Consider the following 6,359-nt stretch of genomic DNA (forward strand, 5'->3'; position numbering starts at 1 on the left):
TGACAATTTTGACATTTAATAATTTACTAATCTCAAACGTTTAACATTTTTAGCATAATTTAGATTTTTCATGTCATAATTGACTTCTGATAATTTGGATATTATTTTTTTTTGTCAGTTTCAGCTTTTTATCATAATCATGACTTTAATGTCATAATTTTACATATTATACTGTAATTTCAGATTTGCATTTCATAGTTATGACGTAAAAAAGTCATAATAATAAGATAAAAAAAGACACAAGTCATAATTATGGCAAAGTTGAGACTGAAAGAGTTTGTCATAATTATTACTTTATCTCATAATTGTTTTGTCTTATAATTATACTTTTTATGTCATATTATGTTTTATAATTTATCTCACAATTTATACGTTTTATGTCATATTATGTGTCATAATTTATACTTTTTGTCATCATGACTGTCATATTTTTGACTTTTTTCTTATTTTATAATTTCAACTTCTGTAAAAACAATTTTTATGACAATTCTGACATTTAATAATTGTCTTTTTATCTAATATTTTATTTTACATTTTTGGCATGATTTAGATTTTTCATGTCACAATTATGTATCATAATTGGCTTTTTCCCATAATTTGGATATTACTTTTTTCAGTCAATTTCAGCTTTTTGTCATAATTATGACTTTAATATCATAATTTTGTATTTTATACCGTAATTTCAGCTTTGCATCTCATAGTTTTGAGATAAGTCATAATTATAAGATAAAAAATACATAATTATGACAAAGCTGAGACTTAAAGAGTTTGTCATAATTATTACTTTATCTCATATTTTTTTGTCTCATAATTTATACTTTTTATGTCATATTATGTCTCGTAATTTATCATTTTCATCATCATGACTTTGTCATATATTTTTGACTTTTCATTTTATAATTTCAGCTTCTGTAAAAACAATTTTTATGACAATTCTGACATTTAATAATTGTCTTTTTATCTAATATTTTATTTTACATTTTTGGCATAATTTAGATTTTTCATGTCATAATTATGTATCATAATTGACTTTTTCCCATAATTTTGACATTACTTTTTTGTCATTTTCAGCTTTTTGTCATAATTATGACTTTAATATCATGATTTTGCATTTTATAACTTAATTTCAGCTTTGCATCTCATGGATATGACATGTCATAAATATTAAATAAAAAAGACATAATTATGACAAAGTTGAGACTGAAAGAGTTTGTCATAATTATTCTTTTATCTCATATTTGTTTTCTCTCATAATTTATATTTTTTATGTCATAATATGTCTCATAATTTATACTTTTTGTTATCATGACTTTGTCATATTTCAACTTTTTTTTATCATTTCAACTTCTGTAAAACTGTTTTTGTGACATGTAATAATCTCAGACTTGTAACATTTTTGGGCATAATTTAGATTTTTTTTGTCAGTTTCAGCTTTTTATCATAATTATGAATTTAATGTCATAATTTTGCATTTAATGCCATAATTTCAGTTTTACAAGTTTGTCATAATTATTACTTCATCTCATAATGGTTTTATGTCTCATAATTCTTCTAATATGTTATACTTTGTCATATTATGTCTCGTAATTTATCTAATAATTTATACTTTTTTCATATTATCTTAGAATTTGTACTTTTTGTCATAATGGCTCATAATTTCGACTTTGAAGTTAGAATTTTGACTTCTGCAAAAACTGTTTATGACAAGTTAAACATTTAATAATTGACTTTTTAACTCAAACTTTTAACATTTTTATTTTTCATGAGATAATTATGTCACAATTGACTTTTCTTTTAAAATTGACATTGCTTTTTTTTGTCAATTTCAGCTTTTTATCATAATTACATAAGTCATAAATATGAGATAAAAAACATAAGTCATAATTATGACAGAGCTGAGTCCGAAAGAGTTTGTTATAATTATTACTTTATCTCATAAATATCATAATTTATCTAATAATTTATACTTTTTGTCATAATGACTTTATTTCATAATTTTGACATGTCAATATTTATGTTATGACAATTATTATTATAATTATGACAAAGTTGAGCCCGAAAGAGTTTGTAATAATTATACTTTATCTCACAATTGTTTTATTCTTTTTATGTCATATTATCTCATAATTTATACTTTTTGTCAGAATGACTTCATGACTTTCAACTTCTGTAAAAACTGTTTATGATCATTTTGACATTTAATAGTTAACTTTTTATCTCAATCTTTTAACTTTTTTTTTAGTATAATTTTTTTTTTTTTACATTTTTCAATAATTATGTGTCATAATTGACTTTTTCTCATAATTTTGGCATTACTTTTTTGTCATTTTTATGACTTTAATTTAATAATTTTTGCATTTTATGTCGTAATTTCAGCTTTGCATCTCATACTTATGACTTAGTATCTCATCATTTGTGCTTTCAATGTCATAGTTTTGACTTATATGCTTTACTTTTATTTTCTTATGTTGCAGAAATGGGCTTCAAAAACAGCCGATGAGTTTACAAAATGTGATCTGTGTAGGCTGTGATGTTCAGCACAGTCTTGATGTGGTGGAGTAAGTAGTTTTTGAGCTTGTAACTGGAGGGAAGTGTGGAATCATTCTTGCAGTCTTAGTCATCCTGTGCCTCTGAGACAAAACAGACTCAGCCCCCCCTCATTTAGACCCCTTCCATCCTTTTTTTCCTCCATCCCTTTCTCTCCTTTTTAAGGAAATATGCAAGCGTCGCCAAGAAACGAGAAAAAACACAAACCCATTGCTGTTTCATGAGTACTGGCTGAATATTCTGCAGAAGTTGAACTGAAAAAGAGTTTCCTCTGTGCTCACTCCACAGTGCACCAATGCTGCCTCATTTCTCTTCACACAGGTGCTTGACATCAGAACTTTTTTTCACTCAGAATTTTTCCAAAGAAACGTTTAAGCTAATCAGATGAGAGGGTCAAATCTGTTTCGCAAATCTGTGTTCATCAATCTTGCTCCAGTTCTGAACAGTTTACATTTTTGGCTAATCTAAAGAGTAAGATTAAAAATGGGTGAATCAGATTGGAGACCCTGCATCCCAGTTTGCATACTATTGATCATAGACAGTGTGCGAGATTATATTAAATTAAGATAATGGAGGTGATTACTGTCCTAACTGCAGGAAAGATTTGTTTAATCTGCTATTGTAAGTAGTGATCTGGACTGTAGAACTTGTAGAGCTCTATGTCACAAATGGCTCTGAAACAGATCAACGTGTATACATATTTTTGACTCTCTTTGCACTTGATATACAGAACATGTATGTATGCATGCGAACATGCCGCACACGAAGTGTTTAAAAGTGAAAAAAAGGATCAAATCCAGCTGGAAGTTGTTGTTATTCTTGTGTGTGTGTGTGTGTGTGTGTGTGTGTGTGTGTGTGAGAGAGGGAGAGAGAGAGAAAGAGAGAGAGAGAGAGAGAGAGAGAGAGAGAGAGAGAGAGAGAGAGAGAGAGAGGACATGCACATCTGTAAGTTTATGAGTGTGACCATGGAAATATGTGTATGTGTTGTAAGTGTGGGTGTGTGTATGCGACCGAGTGTGTACTGTTTGAGCCTCTGATTTGTTAACAAATAGCAGACCCTACGAAGTTAGAATCACTGTCCAATTCTCCACACTTTGGCTTTAGCTTCACATTTATTCTGCTTAAATGCCTAATAAAACAGCTCCATTTGAATCGATTTTTGGCCCTGTTTTATTCCACACAAAAGAGAAAATTAAAAAGGAGGGATTTAGGATCTTGCAGGGTTTCACACACATCATGAAACAAATTCTATACCTTTTCCATCATAGCAACGATCATAATATACACACTTTTACATAGCTGTATGTAAGCTTTTAAGTTGTCAGGTTTTTATTTTTTTGAATTTTTCCCAGAACGTCAACCATTGTAAGTAAAATTACATGAGATTAAATCTGTTCTTTACGGGTACTCAGATTTTACATTTCTTCAGTACCAAATAAAAATTACTTTAAAGGGGTCATCGGATGTCCATTCAAGTTCATATGATTCTTGAGGGTCTTAATGAAAAGTCTATAATATACTTTGGTTAAAAATTCTCAATAGCAATGTAAAAAAAAAAACTTTTACCTTGTCAAAATCCGCTCTGCAAAATATCAGCTCATTTTATTGCATGGGCCCTTTAAATGCAAATGAGCTCTGCTCGCCCCGCCCCTCTCTGCTGTGGGATTACGAGCTGTAATGTTTACTTTAGCTGCATTTAGCTGCGTTTATCGGCGAAACTTGCCAACAAGCACATTATTAAGAAAGGCCATTTGCAAAGATCACTCACTTCTGCTGTGGGTGAAGCTGAATTATTACAAAATGTTTTTTTAGTTTTTTATTCTGCGAGCGTGGCTGTTATTTCTCAATGTTTAACCCTGGCTTAATATTATAATTTAAAATGTGTTTTGATTGATCTAATTTCTGTATTTTAACTGCTGCATGAAATGAATTTCAGGGCACATAAAAACATCTGAAACGTTGTCATTGGAAAGACAATTTTACAGGGTTATAAAATAACCATTAGGAAACTAATGGTAATGTATAAGTTATTTTTAGTTTATTTTTAAATAACGAATTTCAGGGCTCTGAACATTAAATAACGTAATAAAAGAAACATTCTCTGTAGCTTATTTTTAGGTTATTTTAAAAACAACCTCCCTGCAACGTTATTTTATGGTTGCAAAATAATAACCTGAAAATTAGGTAACATTTTCTGTAAGTTATTTAAAAAAAAAAAAAAACATTGGGGAATGTTCTCTGTAGGTTATTTTTTATGTTATTTTAAAAACAACCTCCTTGCAACGTTCTGGAAACGTTATTGTATGGTTGCAAAGAAGTAACCTAAAAAGAAACATCAGGGAATGTTGTCTATAACTTTAAAAACAACCACTCTGCAACGTTCTGGGAACGTTATTGTATGGTAGCAAAAAAAACCTAAAAATAACCATTAGGGAATGTTCTCTATAGGTTATTTTTAGGTTATACTAAAAAAACAACTATCAGGCAACATTCTGGGAATGTTATTTTATGGTTTTAAAATAACCTAAAAATAACCATTAGGGAACGTTCTCTGTAGGTTATTTTTAGGTTATTTTAAAAACAACCATAAGGGAATGTTCTGGGAACGTTATTGTACGGTAGCAAAAAAAAATAACTTAAAAATAACCATCAGGGAACGTTCTCTGTAGGTTATTTTTAGGTTATTCTAAAAACAACCATCAGGCAACGTTCTGGGAACGTTATTTTATGGTTACAAATAATAACCTGAAATAACCTTTAGGGAACGTTCTCTATAGGTTATTTTTAGGTTGTTCTAAAAAACAAACATCAGGCAACGTTCTGGGAACGTTATTTTATGGTTTTAAACTAACCATTAGGGAACGTTCTCAGTAGGTTATTTTTAGGTTATTTTAAAAACAACCATCAGGGAACGTTATTGTATGGTTGCAAAGAAGTAACCTAAAAAGAAACATCAGGAAATGTTGTCTATAACTTATTTATAGGTTACTTTAAAAACAACCACTCTGCAACGTTCTGGGAACGTTATTGTATGGTAGCAAAAAATAACCTAAAAATAACCATTAGGGAATGTTCTCTATAGGTTATTTTTAGGTTATACTAAAAAAACAACTATCAGGCAACATTCTGGGAATGTTATTTTATGGTTTTAAAATAACCTAAAAATAACCATTAGGGAACGTTCTCTGTAGGTTATTTTTAGGTTATTTTAAAAACAACCATAAGGGAATGTTCTGGGAACGTTATTGTATGGTAGCAAAAAAATAACTTAAAAATAACCATCAGGGAATGTTCTCTGTAGGTTATTTTTAGGTTATTCTAAAAACAACGTTCTGGGAACGTTATTTTATGGTTTCAAATAATAACCTGAAATAACCTTTAGGGAACGTTCTCTATAGGTTATTTTTAGGTTATTCTAAAAACAACGTTCTGGGAACGTTATTTTATGGTTTCAAATAATAACCTGAAATAACCTTTAGGGAACGTTCTCTATAGGTTATTTTTAGGTTATTCTAAAAAACAAACATCAGGCAACGTTCTGAGAACGTTATTTTATGGTTTTAAAATAACCATTAGGGAACGTTCTCTGTAGGTTATTTTAGGTTATTTTAAAAACAACCATCAGGGAATGTTCTAGGAACGTTATTGTATGGTTGCAAAAAAGAACCATCAGGGAACATTCTCTATAGATTATTTTTAGGTTAATAACAACTACCATGCAACGTTCTGGGAACATTATTTTATGGTTACAAAAAATATAACTTAAAAAGAACATTAACATACAACGTTAGTATTTGGTGCCCAAAAAAATA

This window comes from Garra rufa, chromosome 20 (genome assembly GCF_049309525.1).
Source record: "Garra rufa chromosome 20, GarRuf1.0, whole genome shotgun sequence".
Classification (NCBI taxonomy): Eukaryota; Metazoa; Chordata; class Actinopteri; order Cypriniformes; family Cyprinidae; genus Garra; species Garra rufa.